General features: G+C 41.8%; 1 protein-coding gene across 1 annotated transcript in view; it reads left to right on the top strand.

The window, feature by feature from the left end:
- The first annotated feature begins 6,538 nt into the window (after positions 1 to 6,538).
- LOXL2 (lysyl oxidase like 2) overlaps positions 6,539 to 17,805 on the top strand; it is a 121,415-nt gene continuing 110,148 nt past the window's right edge. Inside the window, exon 1 of the mRNA XM_073622208.1 lies at positions 6,539 to 6,683. The gene's annotated coding sequence lies outside the window, so the exon portion shown is untranslated. The remainder of the gene's footprint in view (positions 6,684 to 17,805) is intronic.

Below are 17,805 nucleotides of genomic sequence, written 5' to 3'. Positions count from 1 at the left end.
ACAGTCACTACATCTCATTTTTGCCTACCAGGATACTTTCAAGTACCCCTTTGTTTATCCTGCTCAACAGGACACCAAGTGCACCAATGCCAGAATAGCAGAAGATCCTGGATATCTCCATTGTGAGGACCCTTTCTGTTACCCCTTCAGTATCAGTAATTTAGTAATTCCAGTGACTTAAAGGGGAACTCTCACATTAATTATTAAAGAGATAAATTGCATTTGTGGCCTATTGCCTCACATTTAACTGCCTGGGTCTGTGATTTCAGGATTTGAGGGAAACAGATTGCCCGTTAAGTCAGATCAGTTCCCCTTTATTCCTGAGTGCAGAGGCCACTCTAGACCTATTTAAGTTGTTTGACTGTGTTATTTTGAAGTCTGCATTTTGGGTTTGATTAACACTATTAAATATCAGAGTTTGCCATTCTTGACTATTGAGTTACCAGATCACTGTTTGTTTGATTGTGGAAAGTCTCCCAGTAGACAAGTGAATAATTAAGTGAATGTGATTAACTGCGCTGATATTATCCTCTTATTATTACACCCTAGTGTGTTGCTCAATGAGTGGTTTATATAAATAAATACTACCAATTAAAATAAAATTACCCTATTCATTCACCCATATAAAACACCTTTGAAATAAATACCACAATAATCCTTAATTGTATCTGCCAAAAACCTAAAATAAATAAATAAATGAATAATTTATGGGCGCCAACATTAAATGCTCAAAGTTCAACTGATAAGTTACCGTATTTATCGGCGTATAACACGCACCGGCGTATAACACGCACCCCAAGTTTAGGAGAGAATTTTAAGGAAAAAAACTTTTAGGAGGGAAGTTTAAGGAAAAAAAACTTACATTAAAATGCCCATCAATGCAGCCTCATCAGTGTTCATCTGCAGCCTTGTTAGTGTCATTGCAGCCTTTTCAGTGTCAGCTTTGCCCCAGTGCAGTCTTGGCAGTGCAGCTTTGCCCCAGTGCAGCCTTGTCAGTGCAGCTTTGCCCTAGTGCAGCCTTGTCAGTGCAGCCTTGTCAGTGCAGCTTTGCCCCAGTGGTCAGTGCAGCCTTGCCCCCAGTGTCCATGCTTGCCCCCAGTGTCCATGCTTGCCCTCAGTGTCCATGATCGCCGCCGACATACACATAGCTGCATTTAGTTTTAAATTTGGCACCGCGGAGTTCGGAGAGACTCGGCGGAGCTGAACGAGCGCCGCCGAAATCACAGTGGGCCGAGATACACATAGTTGAGTGTATTCGCCTCTTTCCGGCGCCGCTCACAGTCCCGCCCAGTCCCGCCCTATGATGGACATAACACAGGTCCAATGGCGGGACTGGGCGTGACTGTGAGCGGCGCCGGAAAGAGCCGAATACACTCGACTATGTGTATCTCGGCTCACTGTGATTTCGGCGGCGCTCGTTCAGCTCCGCCGAGTCCCTCCGAACTCCGCGGCGCCATATTTAAAACTACTCGCAATGTGAATGTTGGCGGCGATCGCAGCCGATAGTTCACAATTAGCGGGGATCGGCGTATAACACGCACACACGCCTGTGTGTTTAGCACTTTTCAGAGTGACCTCTTCATAGGGCACTTGTCACTTTGTTATTTGCAACGTTTGTAGAACAACATTTTAATATTTATTTATTTAGCACTAGACACTTTAGAATTTTTTGCATGTCACGTGTGATGTATTTATTGCAACTTTGTGTTTTCTAGTGTTTAGACACAGACCGCTTCATGCTCTTAGCAGTGGTTAATACTGTTTTTTCCTTTTGAGGGAATATAGCACTAGACACCTTGGATGCGATTTATTGCACTCATTATGCTTCTCATGTTTAAATCACCAGTCACTTTAACCCACAGGAGTGGTAATAACTGCCATACATATTTCACTTAAAGGAATACACACGTGACACTTTTGATAAAACTGTATATATGCAGACATTTCTTCTGCAACTTTGGGACAGCGCCACACTCACACACTTTTCTTTTTTCACTATATGCTAGGATACTTTGTTTCACTCACATATCCCCATTCGAAAGATCGCATTACAATGATCAGCTGCATAGAACTCTGCGCTAAAGGCTTCTCATCCGTCGCCAGTGCTCACACACAGCTACTGCTGGAAACGTCACAGGCTCCTCCTCCCTACGCGTTGCGTCACAGACACGTGACTTTTTTTTTGACCCTTGAAAAAGTCATGTGTCTGTGCAAATCGGCACTGAACTCACTTATTTTTTATATAACTTATCAGTTGAACTTTGAGCTTTTAATGTTGGCGCCCATAAATTATTCATTTATTTATTTATTTTAGGTTTTTGGCAGATACAATTAAGGATATTTGTGGTATTTATTTCAAAGGTGTTTTATATGGGTGAATGAATAGGGTAATTTATTTTTAATTGGTAGTATTTATTTATATAAACCACTCATTGAGCTACACACTAGGGTGTAATCATAAGAGGATAATATCAGCGCAATTAATCACATTCACTTAATTATTCACTTGTCAATCACAAATTTATTGCAGCTATATTATTTGGTCATCTCTTATTAATCACATATTATTTGTGCTGGAGTTACCCAAGTCAGCGCTTTAGTATTTTTTAATCATTCCCAGTAGACAAATTTCCTGTTCACTACATTTGTGTCTGTTTTACTGTGTTTGCAGGTACACTGTTTGCTAGGTGTGCCAGAGGGGCTGAGACAGTTCTTTGGGGTTCAGAGGCAGAGTAACGGACTGAACAAACGTAAGTAGCTCCTTCGGGGGTAACGCTACAAAAGTATGAACAGACTAAAATCCCTATCAGTTTTATTTATTTATTTATTAGCCGTTTGTGTCTATTCAGGGAGATTTTACCTCACTTCCTGTCCCAGAGATACAGTGGGAAGTTAAAGGAGATTCCTCCAAAATGAGAAGAAATCTAACAAATGTCACCAGAACAGGTGTTCTTATAGAACAATTTGGCTTCACCTTATCTTCCAAAAAAAAAAAATATTTTATAAACACGTTAACATTAGTGTAATTATCTTGTCCATACAATCTGCAGGGTAAGTAAGTACAAATCAGGCCTTAGGCCTGTACCTGGGCCTTGTGTTATGGTATGCTGTACCATAACCCAATCTGAGGACCAGTTTATCTAATGTTCCCCACTCATCACCCTCTACACATGACCTTCTATTCTGACTTCTATCTCATGCTATAATATTGGCTACAGGCTGGTAAGGATGAAACCATACTTGGCTATAGATGGGTATATGTCTCACCAAGAACCCTACACAGGCATACATCTCTCTACAAACCCTAGACAGGCATATGTCTCTTTTACGAATCTTAGACCTATAGACAGATGTCTTACCAAGAAGCCTTGAGAGGCAGATGTTTCGCCAAGAACTTTAGACCACTAGACAGATATCTTACAAAACCCTAGACGGGCATACTGTATGTCTCTTGAAGAACCTTTCATAGGAATATGCCTCTTGAAGAACCTTACACAGGGGTATCTCTCTTGAATAAACTTACACTGACATATGTCTCACCAAGAACCTTAGACAGGCATATGCCTCTTTCACAACCCTAGACAGGTCTATGTCTCACCAAAAACACTAGACAAGCATATATCAGCCCAGGAAGCCTGGACAGGTATATGTAATTTTCTTTTTAAATCAGAAAAGGTTTTATTTGGTTTTCCACACAGTCACATACATGTTATACAAAGCAATGACATAAAGATAGGAGTCGACATACAGCATATGAGTTTCTTTGGGTATGTCAAAGGACAGCTATATATTAAAAAAAAAAAAAAGTCCCATATTTTGAGTGGCAGTGCGGAGCATAAAAAGAAAGCAAAAAGGAAGAGAACACAGAAACATCTAAAACATAACACATGATGTACAACATAGGGTTGGATCTATTCCCAGGGCCCTAGAAACATATCTCAACCAATTAGGCTGCCCAGCCCATCATCACCAGCAGTCTCCATGCAGAAGTCATATAACTATCAATTAGCCCGGACTTATCTACTTTAACTTGATGCCTATCCTTGTAACAGTCTGTATTTGACCAGCTGATGGGGTGCTAGGCCCAGAACTTCCAACCATTCCTGCCACATTGTTTAAAATTTACGGGGTGCATTTCTGTGTTGGTATGTCAGTTTTTCTCGTATTAGCATTTTGTTCACTCTGTCAATCCATTGTTGCCTGGTGGGGACCCTGGGTATAATCCAGAATTGAGCTATCAGTTTTTGCACCACATAGAGTAACCGAATGATCGCCGTGTGAGTAGAAGGAGTCAACGTCTCTTCATCCAGGGCACCCAACAGGCACACTGTAGGAGTTCTTGGAATGACAAAGGTAAACACCTGAGAGATTACCTCTAGAATCTCGGTCCAATACCGAAAAAGTTTTGGACATTTTAAAAACATGTGCATAAGGTCCCCGTGATCCCTCATACACTTTGGACAGAGAGGTATATCACGAAGTCCCCAACTGTGAAGTTTGACAGGCGTTCTGTAAGCCCTATGCAATAGATAAAGGTGTGACAGTTTTTGAGAGGCCGATACTGAAACCACGGGAGCAGAGACAAGGCAAAGACTCCACGTCTCCCCATCCAATGGTCCCACATCTTCCTCCCATTTACGTCTACAGGGTAGACTGGCGGGATCCTGAAGTGCATTAAGGATAATGCCGTATCCTCTAGAACCCTTTTTTTCATTCTTCATTAGAACCCCTGTACAATGGCATGATCAGTCAGCCGGAGTAGTGTAAGTCTGGACTACATTTGTAGTGCATGTCTCAGTTGTAGGTATTTAAAGAAGTTAGTGCATGGGATGCCAAATTCTGTTTGGATTTCCAGAAAGGACTTGAGAACATGAATTGGAGCCCTACTGTTTCCCAGTCTCTAAATCCCCTGAGCTTAAGTAAGGTATATGTCATTTAAAGAACCCTAGATTGGCATATACCTCTTCAAAACCCTACAAAGGCCTATGGCTCACCAAAAACTCAAGACCGGCATATGTCTACACAAGAACCCTAGACAGGCTTATGTCTCTTCCAGAATTCTAGACAAGAATATGTCCCTTCATGAACCCTAGATAGATCTTCAAGAACCATATGTCTTTCCAAGAACCCTAGGGAACCTTATATCCCTTCAAGAACCATAGACAGGCATATGTCTCTCCAGGAAAATGTCTCACGAGAACCCTAAACAGGCATTTGTCTCTCCAGCAAACCCTAGACAAGCAAATGTCGCACCAAGAAGAACCTTGGACAGGAATATGTCTCTCCAAGAACCTTAGATGGGCATCTATATTTCTTTAAGATGCCTAGATAGGCATATGTCTTTCCAAGAATCCTATACAGGAAAATGCTGCACCAAAAACACAAGACAGGCAAATGTCTCTTCAAGAACTGTAGACAGGCACATGTTTTTTCAAAATCTTTTGAAAATTGTAGACAGGCAAATGTCTCACCAAGAACCCTAGATAGGCATACTGTATTTCTCACAAAGAACTATAGACATGTTTCTCTTAGAACCCCAGACAAGTTTATGTCTCTTCCAGAACCCTAGATAAGCATATGGCTCACCAAGAACCTTGAATAGGCATATGTCTTGCCAAGACCCCGAGACGGGCATAGGTCTCATTAACAACCCTAGACAGGCATATTTCTGTCCAAGAACCCTAGACACTGGTATATGGCTTTTCAAGAATGCTAGGCAGCTAGACATCTGTCTGTCCTTGAACCTCTGTCAGAATACACACTACAATCTGGCTGTTAAAAAATATCCAGCGTGCACTGAAAATATTGAACTTCCTTTTTGCTACAGTAAAGGGAAAGGTCAGTTCTTTGCAAGGAGATTATACAAGTAAAAAAGTCTCAAATCTTGCTTTGATCATTGCAAACAAGGACACTGTATTTTAGGAGCCCTGAATGTGTGAATGGGATGGGGTATGCATAGCTACCACATTTTCAAAAAAATGGGAGAATGCTTCAGGAAAATATGGCGATGTGGTCTTGTGTGCCACCAACCATGGTAACTTTTTTGCTACCCTCTGCCTGGCAGGACATGCTTTGAATCATGGGATAGGGCAGTTTGCAGAATGGGTGTAATGTCCTGCAGAAAGAGGGACACTTAACGGTATGGCCGCTATGATCATTTCTTAGCAACTATATACAAATTACATACTAAATACACCTAATAGATTATAAGGTCTGCTAACAAACGTACATAATTTCTTTGTTAATTCATATAAATATTATATATATATATATATATATATATATATATATATTATATATATATATATATATATATATATATATATATATATATATATATATATATTAGAACATGTTATAGCAGATTCTGTCACATTTCTCTCTCCAGCTGCACTCCTATTAACAATGTGAATTATTAACATGATTAACCCTTTGAAGTTCAGTGTGTAGGTTGCTGCTCAGCCCGTGAACTCATATTACACAGCTCCAGAGTATGAGCTCACCCTCACTAGTCTGCTGGGGGCTGGGAGAGGAGGGGAGTGCAGGGGGAGAGGGAGGGAGGCAGGCTTCTGTTTGTTCAAAAAGTGTGCAAGGATACAGGGCTGAGACTTGAAGGAAAACTTCTATAGCACTGCAGCCAGGGAGGACCATCATCAGAGCCTGGAGGCTGCTACTACTGATCTGTAAGTGTGTGGAGTGGAGATGGATGAGGGTGGGTGTCTAACAGAGAACTTAGAGCAAGTTTTTACACTGCAGACTGATAGGCAACTCACAGGCAGTACATTATATTATGACCAGCAGCTTGCTTCCTGAAGACCTATAAGAAGTGATACTCTGCAGGACCACAGCTTGCCTTTAAATATTTTACAAAAAAGGTGGTCATACTGTGCAGGTGTAGTATGGGCTGCCTCTGCAGAGATGACAAATCAGGAGGGGACATTTCTGTGTAGTAAATGTTGCCATGTTTGGGAGTGATACTCTGCGGAGTAACAAAGCCAGTGTCTTACATTTTAGCACATTCTAAGTGATGCTCTGCAAGGATGCAAAACCTTCTGTCTAGAGATTTAAATTAGGGAGAAATAATCTGCAGGTAAAAAAACAACTATTAATGTTTTGCAGGTTACTTGTTGCCCTTTGCAGAACAATGGAAGTGATACTCTGCACCATGTTTCTGAATATTTCACACATGAGGGAGTGATAATCTGCATGTGGCACACAGCTAGGCTCTGCAGAGCTTAAACAGCAGTGAGTGATGCTCTGCAGTAAAAAAGGTTTATAGTGATGCTCTGCAGGTAGCCTGACATTGTGAGACTGACACCTAAAGAGAAATGCTCTTCAGGTGGCACCCAGCCTAGCTCTGCAGAGCTTGCAAAGTAGGGAGTGATACTCTGCAGGCATAAAGCATGTGTATAAAGAGCTTGCATATTAGGATGTGATGCTCTGCAGATGGCAGACAACCTGGTTATGCAGAACTTACACAGCAGAGAGTGATTGTCTGAAGATCTCCTATGTTAGGGAGTGATATTCTGCAGGTGGCCCCCAGCCTGTCTGTGAAGATATCACACAGGCGGTATGTTGTGCAGATGTTGACGTTTGTTCTCAGGGATGCTCTGGAGGGCTCATTGTGAGTGTGAGCCATTGTCAGCCAAGTGTGAGCCGCTCACTCATCACAATGTAATTGCTGATTATCTTGTAGCACTTTCCTTGCAGGGAGTCCTGTGTGTTCACATACTTCACATAACAGAGCTGAGCAATGCTCTACTACACGGCACATACATACTTCATCCTCATATGTGATGGCCCTGTGTGTGTTACAGAGCATCCCCAACAAGACTAAGAGAGAGATGTACTGTGTGTCTACAGAGGAGTCTGTGCCTGTATTACATAGCATTCTAGGAGTGATTATCTGCCTGTAGTACATAGCATTCTAGGAGTGATTCTCTGCCTGTATTACAAAGCATTCTATGTGTGATTATCTGCATGAATTACATAGCATTTTAGGAGTGATTATCTGCCTGTAGTACATAGCATTCTATGTGTGATTTTCTGCCTGTATTACATAGCATTCTAGGAGTGATTCTCTGCATGAATTACATAGCATTCTATGTGTGATTCTCTGCCTGTAGTACATAGCATTCTAGGAGGGATTATCTGCATGAATTACATAGCATTCTAGGAGGGATTCTCTGCCTGTATTACATAGCATTCTAGGAGTGATTCTCTGCATGAATTACATAGCATTCTAGGAGGGATTCTCTGCCTGTATTACATAGCATTCTAGGAGTGATTCTCTGTATGAATTACATAGCATTCTAGGAGTGATTCTCTGTATGAATTACATAGCATTCTAGGAGTGATTCTCTGCCTGTATTACATAGCATTCTAGGAGTGATTCTCTGCATGAATTACATAGCATTCTAGGAGTGATTCTCTGCCTGTATTACATAGCATTCTAGGAGTGATTCTCTGCCTGTATTACATAGCTTTCTAGGAGTGATTATCTGCATGAATTACATAGCATTCTAGGAGTGATTATCTGCCTGTAGTACATAGCATTTTATGAGTGATTCTCTGCATGTATTGAATAGCTGTTGATGAGTGATTCTCTGTCTGTATTACATAGCATGCTAGGAGTGATTCTTTGCCTGCATTAAATAGCCTTCTATGATTATCTTCCTGTATTCCATAGCATTCTATGAGTGATTCTCTGCCTGTATTACATAGCATTCTATGAGTGATTCTCTGCATGAATTACATAGCTTTCTATGAGTGATTCTCTGCCTGTATTACATAGCCTTCTATGAGTGATTCTCTGCCTGTATTACATAGCATTCTATGAGTGATTCTCTGCCTGTAGTACATAGCATTCTAGAAGTGATTCTCTGCCTGTAGTACATAGCATTTTACGAGTGATTCTCTGCCTGTAGTACATAGCATTCTATGAGTGATTCTCTGCCTGTATTACATAGCATTCTATGAGTGATTCTCTGCATGAATTACATAGCTTTCTATGAGTGATTCTCTGCCTGTATTACATAGCCTTCTATGAGTGATTCTCTGCCTGTAGTACATAGCATTCTAGGAGTGATTATCTGCCTGTAGTACATAGCATTCTAGAAGTGATTCTCTGCCTGTAGTACATAGCATTTTACGAGTGATTCTCTGCCTGTAGTACATAGCATTTTACGAGTGATTCTCTGCCTGTAGTACATAGCATTCTATGAGTGATTCTCTGCCTGTATTACATAGAATTCTAGGAGCGATTTTCTGCCTGTACTATACAGCCTTTTACGGTGATTCTCTGCCCTTTTTCTCATATCCTCCCGTAAGTAATGCTCTGTCTGTAATAAATATCCTTTTGTTAGTGTCACTCTGCTTGCATTACATAGCTTCCTATGACTGATTGTCTGATGATATTTTACACAGCTTTTGTATTTTGATTCTAGCCTGCCATGACTGATCCCCTCCATGCCTTGTTTATCTTACTGGAAGTGATGATCTGCATTGTGAAATGCATAACCTATAATGAATGATGCTCTGCAGTTATTAGTTGTCATGGCAGACAATACTCTGCATAGCCTTTTGTGAAGCGACATTCTACATAAATGAGGTGGATGAGTGATGCTGAGCAGATTTTACAGCTGGCACTTAACATACCTTCCAATTTTTTGAGATGGGAACGAGGGACACCTATTAGAAAATGTATGTGGGCATAGGACACCCCCCTTAAAGGAGAATTACATAGCTCCCAACTGTCCCTGATTTCGAGGGACTGTCCCTGATTTGCAACAAAGTCCCTCTGTCCCTCATTCCTCCTCATTTGTCCCTCATTTTTGTCTGATCTACATAGCTGTATATAAAATGCAGTTTTTATCTTTCAAAAAGTGTTTCCCAGTGCTAAACCTTTCATCCAAATTCTAAAATTGCTGCATTTGTACATTTTAAAAGCCAATATAAAGGAATAGTAGTGGTAAAAAAAAACCCTTGTGTATTTAATTAACCTTTTTTTGGTTAATTCTCCTTTAAGGGGGTGTGGCAGGGGGGGGCGTGTCCCATGCCTACATACGTTTGCTGGTAGGTGTCCCTCATTTCTATCTCAAAATGTTGGGAGGTATGGAATTATATGTAAAAAAAAAAAAAAAAAAAAAGATTAGTTAACCCAAAAGTGCTTTTTTTTTTACTACTATTATTCCTTTATACTGGTTTTGAAATTTACAAATGTAGATATTAAGAAATTGGGTGAAAAGTTCAGCACTGGGAAAACACTTTTTGAAAGATAAAAAGTGCATTTTATATACAACTATATGGATCACTATGTGGATCAGACCAAAATCTGGGACAAATGAGGAGGAAAGAGGGACAGAAGGACATTGATGCAAATCAGGGACAGTTGGGAGCTATGCACTTAGTGACATTCTGTAGGTATTACATCTATATAATGAGGGATGTTCTGCATACATGGCCCTGTGTGGAGAGATGATCTGCAGATGGCATTGTATGATAAATGATGATCTGCTATTACCACTATAGTCTTTGTGTTTTCAGAGTTTCAGGGAATTTAGGGCAGGGAACTGTTTAAAAAACAAAAAATATGTGACTTCCTGTAAGTACAAATAGTGTCAGTGAACTGTAGCCGTGTCTGTGTGACTGCAGACATGTTCAATTAACGCTCATTATTTAGATATCCAGCTATGTAAACACTACATTTTTACTGCAAACAAATATTTAAGACTGAGCAAGAAACATGATAGTAGGTGTAAACCTGAACAACTGAATGACGTTTACTGGCCTAAAGCAATGGTGTATTATAAACGATTGTCATCCATGAAATACTTGTTTTTATATTTCTTCCTTTGTTGCATCTCAGTACTGCTGGTCTCCTGCAGCACCTTTGCAGCCACTTCTTGTCTACATGCACTCCAGCGGTGGCCGCATGGCATTTCTCAGGGTGGCTTTGTTGATGGTGACACAATGGGGTTTATTTACTAAAACTGGAGTGCAAAATCTAGTGTAGCTGTGCATGGTAGCCAATCAGCTTCTAACTTCAGCTTGTTCAATAAAGATTTGGCAAAAAACCTGGAAGCAGATTGGTTTCCATGCAGAGCTGCACCAGATTTTGCGCTCTCCAGTTTTAGTAAATCAACCCCAATGGGACATGGTTGTGTAATTGTTGTTGAAATGGCTACTTGTAGTCTCCATCAGAAGCCTGTTTGACGGGGTAACAACGCAAGAGAGCAATTGGGAGACAGGGGCCGAGTATTGTCACCCTAAAACAGGACGTGCGTGAACAAGGACCTTCATGGCAGGATCACCAGCTATTACAGAGCATCTGGAAAGTATTCACAGCGCTTCACTTTTTCCACATTTTGTTATGGTACATCCTTATTCCAAAATGGATTAAATTAATTATTTCCCCCAAAATTTTACAAACAACACCCCATAATCGCAAAGTGAAAAAAGTTTGTTTGAAATCTTTGCAAATTTATAAAAAACAAAAAAAAAAATCCAAGATAAACCCATGTGCATAAGTGTTCTAAGCCTTTGCCATGACACTCAAATTTGAGCTCAGGTGCCTCCTGCTTCCACTGATCATCCTTGAGATGTTTCTACAACTTGATTAGAGTCCACCTGTAGTAAATTCAGTTGATTGGACATGATTTGGAAAGGCACACACCTGTCTATATAAGGTCCCCCAGTTAATAGTGCATGTCAGAGCACAAACCAAGCCAAGGAATTGTCTCTAGACCTCTGAGACAGGATTGTATTGAGGCGCAGATCTGGGGAAGGGTACAGAAACATTTCTGCAGCATTGAAGGTCCCAATGAGCACAGTGGCCTCCATCGTCTGTAAATGGAAGAAGTTTGGAACCACCAGGACTCTTCCTAGAGCGGGCCGCTGGGCCCAAACTGCGCAATCGGGGGGGAAGGGCCTTAATCATGGAGGTGACCAAGAACCTGATGGTCACTCTGACAGAGCTCCAGCATTTCTCTGTGGAGAGAGGAGAAGCTTCCAGAAGAACAACCATCTCTGCAGCACTCCACCAATCAGGCATGTATGGTAGAGTGGCCAGGCGGAAGCCACTCCTCAGTAAAAGGCACATGACAGCCCCCCCTTGAGTTTGCCAAAAGGCACCTGAAGGACTCTCAGGCCATGAGAAACAAAATTCTCTGGTCTGATGAAACAAAGATTAAACTCTTTGGCCTGAATGGCAAGCTTCATGTCTGGAGGAAACCAGGCACCACTCATCACCTTGCCAATACCATACCTCTAGTGAAGCTTGGTGGTGGCAGCATCATGCTGTGGGGATGTTTTCCAGCAGTAGGAACTGGGAGACTAGTCAGGATTGAGGGAAAGATAAATGCAGCAATGTACAGAGACATTATCGATGAAAACCTGCTCCAAAGCACTCTGGACCTCAGACTGGGGCGAAGATTCCTCTTCCAAAAGGACAATGACCCTAAGCACACAGCCAAGATAACAAAGCACTGGCTACAGGACAACTCTGTGAATGTCTTTGAGTGGCCCAGCCAGACTTGTACCCGATTGAACATCTCTGGAGAGATCTGAAAATGGCTGTGCACCGATGCTCCCCATCCAAGCTAATGGAGCTTGAGAGGTCCTGCAAAGAAGAATGGGAGAAACTTCCCAAAAATATGTGTGCCAAACTTGTAGCATCATACTCAAAAAGACTTGAGTCTGTAATTGGTGCCAAAGGTGCTTCACCAAAGTATTGAGCAAAGGCTGTGAATACTTATGTACATGGGATTTTTTCCTTTTTTATTTTTAATACATCTGCAAAGATTTCAAACAAACTTCTTTCACGTTGTCATTATGGAGTATTGTCTGTAGAAGTTTGAGGAAAATAATTAATTGAATCCATTTTGGAATAAGGCTGTAACATAACAAAATGTGGAAAAGCACTGTGAATACTTTCCTGGATACACTGTATATAGGTACTTATATAAGATTTTCGTGATTGGGTTTACATCTACTCTAATGTGCAGCAAAGTAACCCATTGCATCAGATAACAATTCATCTTTCAACAATAAAATTTGAATACCGATTTGATTGTTATTGTTACTGCTCTATGCACATTATATTTTGCTTAGACGTGCTGTGCTGCAATGGATTGCACTCTTCTGTACAATGTATTGGTTAGCAATTCACAAGGAATGGCACTGCAACATATATAGAGCAGGTGCGTTGGCATGAGTTCTTGGCACTTGTTGCCACAGTTTACCTTTCAGATTTTGAGATGGGAAAAAGGGACACCCTTTAGTAAAAAAATCTGCAGACGAAAGCCCGATTTTTCCCGATCACTGCAGGCGGCTATAAAGCCGGCCGTAGATGGTTCGCATCTTGACCAGTTCAGCATGAACCAGCAGAATTTCAAGCCATCTATGGGCAGGCTGATTGTACCCAAGTCGATCCATCGATTGAATTGGGTACAACCAGCATGTTGGATTTTTACATGCGCATATTGGCAGCAGCTATAGCCGCTAGCAATAATCACTGTGTTCCCCCAGCAGGGACGGCTCCCCGTGCCCCCCCCCCTCCAGGAGAACACAATAGCTCAGCAGAAGGGATTCTCCCTTTAACACTAACTGTGATGATGGTGGAATCAAGTGATTTTCTTTCCTGCAACCGAGAGTTGCAGGAAAGAAAATCGCATCAGCTGTGGCCTGCCTAAACACCAGCAGTGATTATTCTGCTGGTGGAAAAGGCTCCCTGCCAGCAGAACACAATAGCTCTGTGGGAGGGATTCCCCCCATTAGCACTGACTGTGTTGATGGGGGAATCAAGCAATTTTCTTTCCTTCAACCTGTGGTTGAAGAAAAGAAAATTGCATAATGCACGGCCTGAATGAGTGTGAATGCAGACTGAAGAAAGGATAGCAAGACTATTATAGGCTCAATTCACAAAGCTTAACATATGGGGATCTTTATTTTACCCATGTGACTGTAATTTTCAAATCTTATTGGACTTAGATGAAAATAACTGTCTTTGTGAATTTCACCGTATGTATGAAAAGACCGGAGGGGTCAGTGCTGTAGCATTAGCTATTTAAATGCTCCCCATAATTGTGCCCCAATCCCAGGCACACAGTGTTCTGCAGACTTCTCTTGTTACCCAATCAAGGGAACTTCCTCCCTCTGATGGATATTCCTGAAGTCTGTTTTTCACAAAATGAAGCCCTTCTCTAGCAGTGGACTGATCAGCTAGGTTGGGTCTATGTAGAGATTTGTGAACAATGCAGGAAGTGGAGTTATTGTTTTAGTGTTAATAAATCATTGGTAGAACTGCAGAGGTCCTCCACACACATAGATATTGTAACTGATTTGTATTTTCTGAGAATTTCATTAATAGTTTGATTAGTCTTTGCTTGAAATATCCATATTTCTCAAAGTGAAATTCCACTAAACATTTTTTTTAAGTTTTGGATAATGCAGGGAAGGAATGGGACATCTGCCAAGCTTTTATTACTGTTTATATTACTGTTGGTGTCACCTTTTGAAGACATTTATTCTCACTATTTCAATGATCTTCAAACTGCAGGCCCAGGGGCCGGATGTGGCCCTTTGCTTGCCTTTATCTGGCCCTTGGGGCACTTTTCCTCTCACTGATGCAAGACACTATTCCTCCCACTGACATCAACAATGGGGCATAATTCCTGTTACTGACATCAACAATGGGGCACTATTTCTCCCATTGACACCAACAATGGGGCCTTACTCCTCCCACTGACAACGATGGGGCACTATTCCTTCCACTGACATCAAGGATGGGGTACTATTCCTCCCACTGACACCAACAATAGGGCATAATTCCTGTTACTGACATCAACAATGGGGCACTATTTATCCCATTGACACCAACAATGGGGCCCTACTCCTCCCACTGACACCAACGATGGGGCACTATGGCACTATTCCTTCCACTGATATCAAGGATGGGGTACTATTCCTCCCACTGACACCAACGATGGGGCACTATTCTTCCTCTGACACCGACAATGAGGCACTTTTTCTCCCACTGACACCAAGGATGGGGCTCTACTCCTCCTACTGACATCAACAATGGGACACTATTCCTCCTACTTACATCAGTGATGGGGTACATTTCCTTCCACTGACACCAACTATGGGGCACTATTCCTTCCACTGACACCAACTATGGGGCACTATTCCTTCCACTGACACCAACTATGGGGCACTATTCCTCCTCCCAATGCCGAAGATGCACTGTTTACGCCCACTTAGGGCCCTTTCACACTGAGGCGGTTTGCAGGCGCTATTGCGCTAATAATAGCGTCTGCAAACCGACCCGAAAGTGCCGCTGCTTTGTCTCCAGTTTGAAAGCCCTTGGGGCTTTCACACTGGAGCGGTGCGCTAGCAGGATGGGAAAAAAAGTCCTGCTAGCAGCATCTTCGGAGCGGTGAAGGAGCAGACTGTATACCGCTCCTGCCCATTGAAATCAATGGGACAGCGTGGCTATACCGCCGGCAAAGAGCCTCTGCAGAGGCGCTTTGTGGTGGTTTTTAACAGTAAAGCGCCACTTACAATAGCGGCGCTTTACCACCGACGCCGATGCCACTGACCATTTCAGGATTAGTATGCATGCCTTGAAGGGCTGCTCCACCTTCTTCTGTACTACATTCTCCAGTACTCTTCTCATCAGTGTCATCATAAGTTTGCCTCTGATTAGTTATTTCAAGGACATGAATGTAAGGTGATATGTACAGTATACTGAGAGTTTGCAAAGAAATAGGTGTTTTTTTTAAACAGATATACATCTATTTATTGTATACCACTTTTAAGGGCATTTGACTTTTTTTCAGCCTCCAAACTCTATGTTAGCCTATGTGGCCACATAGGTTATTACCGATGTATTAAAAGAGGGGCATTTAGAGGATGAAAATAAACAAAATCACTTCAACGTTCAGGAGAGGAGCGCTTGAGCAGATGCCCCTAATCACCTGTAAATGTGCCTAAACGCTAGGCACATTTAGGGCTTGAGCATTCATTACAGTGCCAGAATAAATGAATATTCTAACCTAAGGAATAAATGAATGCCCGAATGCTTGATGCGCCTCAGCATGTTTGCAAAACGCGGCTTCAGATGCATTTTCTAAGTTGCTTTGCTCTTGGCAGCAAAAAAGGCATTCAGAGGAGCTGGGTAAATACCCAGTGTGCATGAGGCCAACAAGTCGAAGCTTAAGCCTAATACACCTTAATTGTTTTTTTTTTTTTCCATTAAATCCAGCAGGGCTGAGCAAAAAAAACCTGACAGCTTAGGTTGGAGCCACTGTTCTAACTATCCGACATTAGTACAGAAATCTACCCTGCTGTTCTATTGTGTTCTGACAGGGGGACTCCCCCAATGCCCCCCCCCCCCGATACTGCCAAAACACTCCGGTCAGCACTGATCAGAGCATTGATCTGGAGCCAATCGACAGACCTTTTTTGGTCATGTCCCTCCAAATGACCAGCTTCTACCGGACCATCTTCAGTACACACGGGCCGAATGTTGGATGGTTTCTATTGAACTGGCCAATGCTGCCCGACATTTGGCCCATGTGTACTAGGCTTTAGTAGACATTAACAGATGTTAGACCAAATGTATGTTAATCTGGAAGCGCCAGTTGGTGCCTGGTAGAAGAGACCTTCAAAGAGACCCTGTGACTAGACCATTCTTTTCAACAGCAATCTTTCTATAAGATCATACAGTATGTGCTTTTAATGTATTGTTTGCATGTTATTTACATGTTAAAGCCTCCCTTGTGTGGACATTCAAAAGCTCTAAGACTACTGCTGGGTGCCACCATCTTGGTTGTGAGGTGTCAGCACCCCAGAATCAGAGCTGCTACAAAAAGGTTATCTGGGGAGGAACAGAGGAGCTTGGTCAGCACAGAGCGTAATTATGCTCTCCTAGAGGGCTATAACATGCAAAGAGGGAGGGGGCTATGCTAGTTACCCTGATTCCCCCAAAATAAGACCTAGCGTGATTGTCGGTGATGGCTGCAATATAAGCCCTAGCCCCCAAATAAGCCCTTCCTTGTTTCCCCGAAAATAAGCCCTACCCTGAAAATAAGACCTACAAGGACTTTAACTAGGGCTTATTTGGGGGGTAGGGCTTATATTGCAGCCATCACCGACAATCACGCTAGGTCTTATTTTCGGGGAAACAGGGTAGTAAAATTTGTAAAATTTGATAGCTAGAGGCACATTGCAAGTCAATAAAAACATGTTTATGGAAAGGAAAAGCACTGCAAGTAAGCATTTAAAATGCTTGACTTTTCTATAGTTTTACCTGTAGTTTTTTAAGTTAATGACAGGGTCTCTTTAAGGAGTCTAGAGAGAACTTAGAAGAGACTACAGCTTGTAGATCACAAAGCAGCATTCATTTAGAGAAAAAATCGAATCCATATGGCATCTTAAGTCACCATTTTCCAGGTGTAAACTGGAACATGTGTTGGTCCAAGGGTAGGAACCCCAACTGTCATCCATCATTTCTGAAATTCTGATGTCAGATTTCAAGTGGCCAGTAGATGGAGATCAAGCAACCAGAACAAACAACCTTTGAAAGTTTCCTTTTGGAGGAATGCTGGATCGATTTTATTGGAAATGTTCACATGATCCCCATTTGTTCCGCATTCATAATTCCCAACATTCTGCACATTCTTAGGAAAACAGCATACTGTAAACATAAGCACAAAAAACATCCATCATATCTCTTCATGACATCCAGATGTGGGTCCATCCAAATGGTTCAGATTAGTTATTAGATCATTTCTTAGTGGTTGA

Source organism: Aquarana catesbeiana, linkage group LG03 (assembly GCF_042186555.1).
Source record: "Aquarana catesbeiana isolate 2022-GZ linkage group LG03, ASM4218655v1, whole genome shotgun sequence".
Taxonomy (NCBI): domain Eukaryota; kingdom Metazoa; phylum Chordata; class Amphibia; order Anura; family Ranidae; genus Aquarana; species Aquarana catesbeiana.
The sequence above is the reverse complement of the archived record's forward strand: the minus strand, read 5'-3'. Positions and strand labels throughout refer to the sequence as shown.